Source organism: Colobus angolensis, unplaced genomic scaffold (assembly GCF_000951035.1).
Source record: "Colobus angolensis palliatus isolate OR3802 unplaced genomic scaffold, Cang.pa_1.0 Scaffold455, whole genome shotgun sequence".
In the NCBI taxonomy this organism is placed as follows: domain Eukaryota; kingdom Metazoa; phylum Chordata; class Mammalia; order Primates; family Cercopithecidae; genus Colobus; species Colobus angolensis.
This window is the reverse complement of record NW_012117988.1, coordinates 56,705-68,567: the sequence shown is the minus strand read 5'-3', so window position 1 is coordinate 68,567 and position 11,863 is coordinate 56,705. Positions and strand designations below refer to the sequence as shown.

The following is an 11,863-nucleotide window of genomic DNA, read 5'->3' as shown; positions in this document are numbered from 1 at the left end:
ACTGGGATACAGGAATGGAGAAGGTGGTAGTTGGAGCTAGTCATTCGGAAGGTTCTAGCAGAAAGAAAAGGTCAGGAAGTAAGAGTAGATGTTGAGAGGATGATTGAAGTGGTTTGACTGTCAAACCAGTCAATGCAGGATAAAGTAAGGAAGCCAGCAGGGAGCTGATGGACCAGGGCAAATGATAAAAGGAGGGGAGGAAAGGTGTTCACAACATTAGCAATTATAATTCACTTTCAAGCATGGCCCCTGACAACTCTGCTTACAGGAATAGATTTTTTTTTCTATTATGTAATATCTTAAAAAGTAACTGAAGAGAGGTAACTTAATACTTGCACAGTAGAGTTCTTAAAGATCTTTGAGGGTCAAAGAAAATGCATGTTCACGAGAGTTAGTCACTCTGCCTTGTAAAGCTTGTTTTGATTTTAATTTTTTTTGTTGGTTTACAGACCTCAGTGGCTTTGAATCTCGATACAGCTGTTGTGGAGGTTTCCTTGGATCCCCCCAGTGTCGGGTCGCCAAGGTAGGACTTGTCACCCAAAGTGCTGCCTGTTCCAGAAGCCAAGTTGTAGCCTCCACCACAGGCCTTGGTGATCGATAAGCATTTGAAAAAATTGACTAATTTTCAGTTGATGACATTTTATGAGCCTAATTGTACTTAGAAAAAACAGCAATTAATTTGCCAATGTTTGTTTCCGCTTCATGTTCATGACCAAAAAGAAAACCTAAAGGGCTTTGTGAAGACTTTTGTCAAGGTCCCACCTGCTGACGGTAATCACAGTGTGTTTGCAGTAAGTTGTGAGGTGGTATGGTGGTTTTATATTTTACTTTATTGTGGTTATTATGACTGAATGATTGTGTAGCAGTCTACCTGGTATAAGGGTTTCCAGGGCCTTATTCCTTGACACAGTGCTGCATTGGTTGTTCACAGATTTTCAGATGAAGCCATTAAAGCTGAGAAGAGTTAGTGAATTGATTAAGTCCATGCACCTAGAGTGATGGAGCCCGGAAATGTCCTATGAGTGTCTTTTTATCAGTCAGATTTCTTTTTTTTTTTTTTCTATTTAATGAGGTTCTTAAGACATTTAGAACACCAATTTGTGAGGATAAATTCCATTCGTCAGGGCAAAAACAGATCGCAGGTAGCCCTGGAGCTGAGGAACAGCTTTGATTTTTGGTAGAATTTGTGAGTCCACAGCTTTTTGATCAATCTTGCGCTGCTCTGTAATCTCGTATTTCTCTTTCTCTGTGTCGAAGATCTCACCTTCCTGGTGTCTGGGCTTCCGCAACTTCTTCTTCTTGAAGTAAGCATCAGTAAGATGTTTTGGGATTTTGACATTGCTGATATCGATTTTGGTTGAGGTGGCAATGACAAATTTCTGGTGTGTTCTTCGTAGAGGAACTCGATTGAGGACCAGAGGTCCAGTCACAAGTAACAAGCCACTAGCCAGCTGCTTCAAGAAAACCACCCTCTTGCCCCTGTGGCGTCCAGTAAGGATGATCAGAATGGTCCCGGGGGTAATGCTGGCTCGCAGTTTTCTCACGTGCTGACTGAAGGGTTTTTTGCCGTGGCTCAACAGCTTTCGAGGCACATCTTCAGTAGAATAATATCTAGGCATTTTGCGAAGTTTAACCACCCGGGTACCGCCGTTCTTGTCACCACCAACTGGTTTTGTAAGAGTTGCAAGAACCTTCTCCTTCTTTTTCTTTTCAACCTTGGATTTAGCGGCTGAGTACTTCCTCTTGTACATGACCTTTCTGGAATACATGGCAGATCGGGAATACCTGCCAATTCCTCTGACAAGGACAGGGTTGCGGCTGCAATGGGGCTTCCCCTTCTTGGGCTTCTTGGCCTTGAGGTTACCCTTTTTCACCTTGCCACCAGCATGAGCCTTCTTGGCTTCGGGTTTCTTCTCTTTAGTATCTGGCTTCTCAACTTTTTCACCCGCCATCTTGCAAGATGGGAAAGAGAACTAAGGTTTCGGCTTCCGGTCTATCCAGATTTCTAAAATATATAAATAGTGGTAATTCTACTCATCAAATTGCTGAAATTATGCGAGTGAAAAACAATCAGCATAAAAGCTCTAATACTTTTGGCAAAATCATTTATAGAGACAGTAAAATCTTTGAAGGGACTTATGTTCCTTTACATAAGAATCAATGCTAAAAAGTGGGGAAGACAGAATTTGGAATTACAAGACCTGGAAAGTTCTACCAGCTGTGACCTTCTGAGCAAGTCTCTTAGATGCTGTAAGCTGTAAATTATGGAGTCAGTAACAACTCCATAGTGACTATGAAAATCAGATATGCTAAAATATAGGAAAGTGCTTTGTACATATCAAATGTATGAATAGTCATCTTTAACAACATTAAGTTTTTATTCCCCATTTTATATTTGGAAAGAAGATTTGTGGCATTTCCTTATACTAAAGGTAGAAGACAGTATTCCATTTTCCAGCTTAAGATCTTTTTATTATTGTTATACTTTAAATTCTGGGGTACATGTGCAGAACGTGCAGTTTTGTTACATAGGTATCCACGTGCCATGGTGGTTTGCTGCACCTGTCAACCTGTCACCTCCATGAAGTATTTCTCCTAATGTTATCCCTTCCCTAGCCTCCCACTGACCAACAGGCCCCGATGTGTGTTTTTCCCCTCCCTATGTCCATGTGTTCTCATTGTTCAACTCCCACTTATGAGTGAGAACATGCGGTGTTTAGTTTTCTGTTCTTGTGATAGTTTGCTGAGAATGATGGTTTCCAGCTTCATCCATGTCCCTGCAAAGGATATGAACTCATCATTTATTATGGCTGCATAGTATTCCATGGTATGCATGTGCCACATTTTTTTATCTAGTCTATCATTGATGGATATTTGGGTTGGTTCCAAGTCTTTGCTATTGTGAATAGTGCCACAACAAACATAAGTGTGCATGTGTTTTTATAGTAGAATGATTTATAATCCTTTGGGTATATACCCAGTAATGGGATTGCTGGGGCAAATGGTATTTCTGGTTCTAGATCCTTGAGGAATTGCCACACTGTATTCCATAATGGTTGAACTAGTTTACACTCCCACCAACAGTGTGAAAGCATCCCTATTTCTCCACACCTTCTCTGGCATCTGTTGTTTCCTGACTTTTTTAATGATCACCATTCTAACTGGTATGAGATGGTATGTCATTGTGGTTTTGATTTGCATTTCTCTAATGACCAGTGATGATGAGCATTTTTTCTTATGTCTGTTGGCTGCATAAATGTCCTCTTTTGAGAAGTGTCTGTCCAGATACTTTGCCCACTTTTTGATGGGGTTGTTGGTTTTTTTCTTGTAAATTTGTTGAAGTTCTTTGTAGACTCTGGATATTAGCCCTTTGTCAGATGGATAGATAGCAAAAATTTTCTCCATTCTATAGGTTGCCTTTTCATGCTGATGATAGTTTCTTTGGCTGTGCAGAAGCTCTTTAATCAGATCCCACTTGTCAATTTTGGCTTTTGTTGCCATTGCTTTTGGTGTTTTTGTCATGAAGTTTTTGCCCATGCCTATGTCCTCAATGGTACTGCCCAAGTTTTCTTCTAGGATTTTTATGGTCCTAGGTCTTACGTTTAAGTCTTTGATCCATCTGGAGCTGATTTTTGTATAAGGTGTAAGGAAGGGATCCAGTTTCAGTTTTCTGCATATGGCTAGTCAGTTTTCCCAATACCATTTATTTAATAGGGAATCTTTTCCCCATTGCTTGTTTGTGTCAGGTTTGTCAAAGATCAGATGGTTGTCGATGTGTGGTGTTATTCCTGAGGCCTCTGTCCTGTTCCATTGGTCTATATATCTGTTTTGGTACCAGTACCATGCTGTTTTTGTTACTGTAGCCTTGTAGTATAGTTTGAAGTCAGGTAGCATGATGCCTCCAGCTTTGTTCTTCTTGCCCAGGATTGTCTTGGCTATACAGGCTCTTTTTTGGTCCCATATGAACTTTAAAGTAGTTTTTCCAATTCTGTGAAGAAAGTCAGTGGTAGCTTGATGGGGATAGCATTGAATCTATGAATTACTTTGGGCAGTATGGCCATTTTCATGATATTGAGTCTTCCTATTCATGAGCATGGAATGTTTTTCCATTTGTTTGTATCCTCTCTTATTTCCTTAGGCAGTGGTTTGTAGTTCTCCTTGAACAGGTCCTTCACATCCCTTGTAAGTTGTATTCCTAGGTATTTTATTCTCTTTGTAGCAGTTGTGAATGGGAGTTCACTCATGATTTGGCTCTCTGTTCTTGGTGTATAGAAATGCTTGTGATTTTTGCACATTGATTTTCTATCCTGAGACTTTGCTGAAGTTGCGTATCAGCTTAAGGAGATTTTGGGCTGAGTCAATGGGGTTTTCTATATACACAATCATGTCATCTGCAAACAGAGACAATTTGACTTCCTCTCTTCCTATTTGAATACACTTTATATCTTTCTCTTGCCTGATTTCCCTGTCCAGAACTTTCAATACTGTGTTGAATAGGAGTGGTGAGAAAGGGCATCCTTGTCTTGTGCTGGTTTTTTAAGGGAATGCTTCCACTTTTTGTTCTTTCAATATGATGTTGGCTGTGGGTTTGTCATAAATAGCTCTTATTATTTTGAAATATGTTCCATCGATACCTAGTTTATTAAGAGCTTTTTGCATGAAGGAGTCTTGAATTTTGTCGAAGATCTTTTCTGCATCTATTGAGATAATCATGTGGTTCTTGTTGGTTCTGTTTATATGATGGATTACATTTATTGATTTGCATATGTTGAACCAGTCTTCCATCCCAGGGATGAAGCCAACTTGATCATGGTGGATAAGCTTTTTGGTGTGCTGTTGGATTTGGTTTGCCAGCATTTTATTGAGGATGTTTGCATCGATGTTCGTCAGGGATATTGGCCTGAAATTTTCTTTTTTTGTTGTGTCTCTGCCAGGTTTGGGTATCAGATGATGCTGGCCTCATAAAATGAGTTAGGGAGGATTCCCTCTTTTTCTGTTGTTTGGAATAGTTTCAGAAGGAATGGTGCCAGCTCCTCTTTGTGCCTCTGGTAGAATCTGTCTGTGAATCCATCTGATCCTGGACTTTTTTTGGTTTGTGGGCTGTAAATTACTTCCTCAATTTCAAAACTTGTTATTGGTCTATTCAGGGATTCGACTTCTTCCTGGTTTAGACTTGGGAGGGGGTATGTGTCCAGGAATGTATCCATTTCTTCTAGTTTTCTCAGTTTATTTGCGTAGAGGTGTTTATAGTATTCTCTGATGGTAGTTTGTATTTCTGTGGGATCAGTGGTGATATCCTTTTTATCAACTTTTTTTGGTCTATTTGATTCTTCTCTCTTTTTTATTAGTCTGGCTAACGGTCTGTTTTTTGATCTTTTCGAAAAACCAACTCTTGGATTCACTGAATTTTTTTTTGAGGGTTTTTTTGTGTCTCTCTCCTTCAGTTCTGCTCTGATCTTAGTTATTTCTTGTCTTCTGCTAGCTTCTGAATTTGTTTGCTGTTGCTTCTCTAGTTCTTTTAATTGTGATGTTAGGTTGTTGTTTTTAGATCTTTCCTGCTTGCTTTTGTGGGCATTTACTGCTATCAATTTCCCGCTACACACTGCTTTAAATGTGTCCCAGAGATTCTGGTATGTTGTATCTTTGTTCTCATTGGTTTCAAAGAACATCCTTATTTCTGCTTTCATTTCTTTATTTACCCAGTAGTCATTCAGGAGCAGGTTGTTCAGTTTCCATGTAGTTGTGGGGTTTTGAGTGAGTTTCTTAATCCTGAATTCTAATTTGATTGCTCTGTGGTCTGAGAGAGTGTTTGTTATGATTTCTGTTCTTTTGCATTTGCTGAGGAATGTTTTACTTTCAATTATTTGGTAGATTTTAGAATAAGTGCAATGAGGTGCTGAGAAGAATGTATATTCTGTTGATTTGGCATGGAGAGTTCTGTAGATGTCTATTAGGTCCATTTGTTCCAGAGCTGAGTTCAAGTTCTCAATATGCTTGTTAATTTTCTGTCTTGTTGATATAGTGTTGATAATGGGGAGTTAAAGTCTCCCACTATTATTATGTGGGAGTCTAAGTCTCTTTATAGATCTCTAAAAACTTGCTTTATGAATCTGGGTGCTCCTGTATTGGGTGCATGTATATTTAGGATAGTTAACTCTTCTTGTTGCATTTATCCCTTTACTATTATGCAATGCCCTTTTTTGTTTCTTTTGATCTTTGTTGGTTTAAAGTCTGTTTTATCAGAGACTAGGATTGCAATCCCTGCTTTTTTCTGCTTTCCATTTGCTTGATAACTATTCCTCCATCCCTTTATTTTGAGCCTATGTGTGTGTGTGCACATAAGATGGGTCTCCTGAATACAGCACACTGATGGGTCTTCACTCCTTATCTGATTTGCCAGTCTATGTCTTTTAATTGTGGCATTTGGCCCATTTACATTTAAGGTTAATATTGTTATGTATTAATTTGATCCTGTCATTTTGATGCTAGCTGGTTATTTTTCCCATTAGTTGATGCAGTTTCTTTATAACATCGTGGTCTTTAGAATTTGGTATGTTTTTTCAGTGGCCGGTACCAGTTGTTCCTTTCCATGTTTAGTGCTTCCTTCAGGAGCTGTTGTAAGGCAGGCCTGGTGGTGGCAAAGTCTCTCAGCATTTGCTTATCTGTAAAGGATTTTATTTCTCCTTCGCTTATGAAGCTTAGTTTAGCTGGATATGAAATTCTGGGTTGAAAATTCTTCCCTTTAAGTATGTTGAATATTGGCCTCCACTCTCTTCTGGCTTGTAGGGTTTCTACAGAGAGATCCAATGTTAGTCTGATTGGCCTCCCTTTGTGGGTAACCCAACCTTTCTCCCTGGTTGCCCTTAACATTCTTTCTTTCATTTCAACCTTGCTGAATCTAACAATTATGTGTATTAGGGTTGTTCTTCCCGAGGAGTATCTTTGTGGTGTGGTCTCTGTATTTCCTCAATTTGAATGTTGACTTGTCTTGCTAGGTTGAGGAAGTTCTCCTGAATAATATCCCCATGAGTGTTTTCCAACTTGTTTCCATTCCTCTCATCACTTTCAGGTACACCAATCAAACATACATTTGGTCTTTTCACATAGTCCTATATTTCTTGGAAGCTTTGTTTGTTTCTATTCACTCTTTTTTCTCTAATCTTCTTACTTTATTTAATTGAGTTGATCTTCGACCTTTGATATCCTTTCTTCTGTGTGGTTGATTCAGCATTGATACTTGTGTATGCTTTACAAAGTTCTCATACTGTGTTTTTTCAGCTCCATCAGGTCATTTATGTTCTTCTCTAAACTGGTTATTCTAGTTAGCAATTCCTCTAACCTTTTTTCAAGATCCTTAGCTTCTTTGGATTGGGTTAGAACATGCTCCTTTAGCTCAGAGGAGTTTGTTATTAGCCACAGTTTTGTTCCTTTGTTGGTGAGGAGTTGTGATTCTTTGGAAGAGAAGAGGCATTCTGGTTTTTGGAATTTTCAGCCTTTTGGCACTGGTTTCTCCCCATTTTTGTGGATTTATCTACCTTTGGCCTTTGATGTTGGTAATCTTTCAGATGGTGTCTCTGAGTGGACATCCTTTTTGTTGATGTTGATACTATTCCTTTCTGTTTGTTAGTTTTCTGTCTAAAAATCTGGCCCCTCTGCTGGAGTTTGCTGGAGGTCCACTCCAGACCCTGTTTGCCTGGGTATCACCAGACAAAACAGGGAAACCGCCTGAGTAGGGGGAAACTGCCTACTCAAGCCTCAGTAATGGTGAATGCCCCTCTCTTCACCAAGCTTGAGTACCCCAGGTCGACCTTAGACTGCTGTGCTGGCAGTGAGAATTTCAAGCCAGTGGATCTTAGCTTGCTGGACTCCATGGGGGTGGGACCCACCGAGCCAGACCACTTGGCTCCCTGGCTCCAGCCCCCTTTCCAGGGCAGTGAAAGGTTCTGTCTTGCTGGCATTCCAGGTGCCACTGGGAAAAAAAAAAAAAAACACTCCTGCAGCTAGCTCAGTGTCTGCCCAAATGGCCATGCAGTTTTTTGCTTGAAACCCAGGACCCTGGTGGCATAGGCACTGGAGGGAATCTCCGGGTCTGCCAGTTGCAAAGACTATGAGAAAAGCACAGTATCTCAGCTGGAGTACACCATTCCTCCAGGTACAGTCTCTCATGGCTTTCCTTGGCTAGGGGAAGGAAATCCCCCAACCTTTGCACTTCCCAGGTGAGGCAATGCCCCACCCTGCTTCAGCTCACCTTCCGTGGGCTACACCCACTCTCCAATCAGTTGCATTGAGATGAACCGGATACCTCAGTTGGAAATGCAGAAATCACCCGCCTTTTGCGTCGATCTCGCTGGGAGCTGCAGACTGGAACTATTCCTATTCAGCCATCTTGCCAGCCCTCCCATCTATTATACTCTTATTGGTTCATATTCTTCCATGAGTTTAATAGAATCTTTCCTGATTCCATTTTTGGAACAAATCAGGAAATAGGTAACTATTGATATTCATAATGGCAAAATGAGAACTGAAGGGCTGACATTCGTTAAAAAACAAAAAAACAAAAAAACCCTTTGAATCTTAAAAACCTTCAAATGCATTTGATGCATTACATTCTTTAGGAAATATTTTTTAAAACCCCATACACTCCATCTCTGCTAACTTATTCTTGTTCTAAATATCTTATTAACCATGTGTCATATTCCCTAACTAAGCCAAATAATGGAGCCAGGTATCTTTTGTTCCTTACAAAAGACAATATCACCATATAGTTTCAGTTAAAAATAGTTGTGCAGTATTTTTCTCCCTTAGCAGTAGCTGGGTTCTAAATATTTGTTTAGTGTGTGCTTTATGAAAGCCACTGGAGTAGTCACTTTCCTGCATGCATTTTCACTGGGTCCCTACTTTACAGAAGAGCAGACTGAGACCAGAAGATTAAATAACTACCTGAAAATAACATATAGTAAGTAAATGGCATATCATAGCATAGTTCAAACCCAGGTTTTCTAGAATCTGCCGAGGGCTCCATCTGTTAGACCATGCTACCCATATTTTGTCTTTAGGCTTTTCTTACTGGGAGACAGGATACTTAACAAATGGTATTGAATAAAATTCAGATTATGTAAAGATCAGAATTCAACGGGAGCTCTGAACTTGTAATAATATATTTTCCCCTCAGCCCTGCATTGTGGAACCAAATTATAAAGTTTCGTAGTTTACCAATGTAACCTAGTAGAGAGGTAGTTCACAGTCATGCAAGTAAGATCTTTGTTTCATTCAGTTGTTTGCCACATTGGGTCAATAATGTGTTCTAACTATAACTGATAAAATTCATGGAGTTAAATTTTTATATGCTACTATATGTCATCTGGGGTAGGTTCTCTGGTGTGGTAGAAGACGTGAAGAACATTAAAATATCAACCTGGGATGTCCAAACTATCTTGTTAAACCTGTTTAGTGCTGACACTATACTAATAGGCCATGCTTTGAACATAGTCTGTACCCTTAGGTAAAGAATTACAAGCCAACATATCTTTTTACAAAAATAAATTTATGAAACCACATGTGTTAAGAGAGTCATTATCATTATGTTATAAGTGATACTTGATTTGCACTGTTAACCAAGAAGACAATAATCGCTGTCTGTGCTGGTGATACAGCCGAACTACCACAAACCAGAAGCAGTGTCACACAGTCCACAGCATCTGGCTCATCAAGATCAGAAAGAATAGTCCCTCGTCAATTATGGTAAAACCCAAACCATTGTTTTGACAAACTTTCCTTAATAATCAAATAAACAAGACTAAGTTCATTAGCTGATTATTTTATTCACGTACTTAGGGGTCCTTTACCACGTTAAATCAGGCAGGCTCAAAATTAAATGTTAGATTCATTTTCTTGGCATAATAGACTTGAAAACCTTTCCTTAATATACTCCAGGTTAAAATGTGTGTGTTTTGCTCTATGTTCTAGACCTGGGCCAGTAAACTATGGCCCATGGACTGGCCACCTGTTTTTCTAAATATTTTTCTTGGAATGGAGCCATAATACCCACTCACTTACATATCTTGTATGGCTGCTTTCACACTTTAATGATATTGTTGAGTAGTTGTGAAAGATCATGTGACTTGCAAGCTGAAAATATTAAATCTGGCACTTTTAGAAAAAGCTTGCCCACCCCATTGTGGAACAGTGCTATCCAAAATAACTTTCTATTCTACATTTGCACTACCCAATGTAGTAGACACTAGGCACATGTGGCTGTTGAGCACCTGAAAGATGTCTTATGTGACTGAGGAAATGCATTTCTAATTTTGTTTAATTTGAATTGGAATTTGAATTTCAACAGTCCCATAAAGCCTGTGGCTACTACATTCCACAATACAGCTCTAGAACTTTGGGAGCCTTTAGCTGAATATTTGTGTCAACTGCCCCTAGGACTAGCCTTCATGCAGGGAAGGGATAGCTTTTCTTCAGTGCAAAAATATGAGTAAAGGCCATTTAATTTTCATAGATGAATATCAGCCTTTTTCTTGATAAAGCTGGTATCCAAAGTATAGGATATTTATTTAAAAGAACAGTATTGTCTCTGCATGTGACAAATGAGACTGGAATGTGCTTGCATCTGGACCTTACCAAACTGAGAAAAGAGATTTGGGGACATGAGTTTTCCATAAGAAAAGAGGGGTATCCTCTTGTCCCCTCCAAAACATCATCTCCCAAACTGCACCTCTCACTGTGACTTTCCTGTCCCTGATTTCTCAGGTCCTGCATGTCCTCCAGACCAGAACATTTCAAAACATCACATTTCCTCATTCCTTGGAATCATTCTGTTTCTTCCACCCAGATGACTCATGGATTTTCATATTTTTCTCTATTTCCACCATCAACTTCTTTTAGAGTCATCTTCTTAGGGAAACTTCCCTTGTCCCCCAAGCTGAGTTTTGTCTGTTCCAACCCCTATTTCACCTTTCCCCACTATTCAGAAAATCCCTGAGAGGAGGGACACTGTGCTAGGATGCCCCAAAGTGGTATCTGCTTTGGGAGTTCCCCACTCCCTCCTTCTCCCATGCAGCTTCCTCATCATTTCCCTTCTTCTTGTGCTCTGTGCTCCCTACACACTACTTTGCAGGTAGGAACCAGTGTTGAGCATGATGGCTGGCACAATAATCATTTAAAGTGTTATGTCAGGCAAGGCATAGTAGGTACTAAATTGTAAATTTCTGACTCCTCATTTCTTAGTCTTGAAATTACTCTTGTTCTCAGGCTAATCTGTAAATGCTTCTTTCAAAGTAAAGTTCTTCTAATAAGGAATCCAAACCAGTACTTGACTTTCTGGGCTCTTAGATTATCTGACCCCTCTCCCTTCATATCTATTCTATCGTATTTTCCACGTCACCAAACTTCAGTAAAAACATATTCAGCTTCTTCCATGTGTAATCCTAGGGGATTTGGAGCTAGATGGGCCTGAGCTCTTGTGTGTGCCTTCTCCCCAGAGGCAGACAAGCAAACCACAGAAATGCGATATGGCATGCACTGAATTGGGGTGTGCCCCTCTCAGCCAAGTCACAATGTGGGCAGAACCTGGCTCTCTGCCACCCTGAGTGCTTGTGAGAACCTCTCTGCCCTGATGTTGCCCTCTGATGGTTCCTCATGGTGGGAAAGTTTGGACTCGGAAGTCAGACTGCTTAGATTTGATTTCCTTCAGCTCTACTAAGTAAGTTTAGGCAAGTTTTTTAACCTCTCAAAATTTCAATTTCCTTGTCTATGAAGAGGAACAATAAAAATACCTATCTCATTAGGTTACTCTGCAAAGTACAGCAGGATGATCTATACAGTATACTTAGTCCAGTAACTGACACATCACGAC

At 39.8% G+C, this 11,863-nt stretch overlaps 1 pseudogene across 1 annotated transcript; it reads right to left on the bottom strand.

Annotated features, from left to right (window-relative positions):
• Positions 1–1,060: 1,060 nt before the first annotated feature.
• LOC105523229 lies at positions 1,061–1,992 on the bottom strand (annotated as a pseudogene). Its single transcript, XR_001003561.1, has one exon. The product of XR_001003561.1 is annotated as a 60S ribosomal protein L6 pseudogene (transcript).
• Between the last annotated feature and the right edge of the window lie 9,871 nt (positions 1,993–11,863).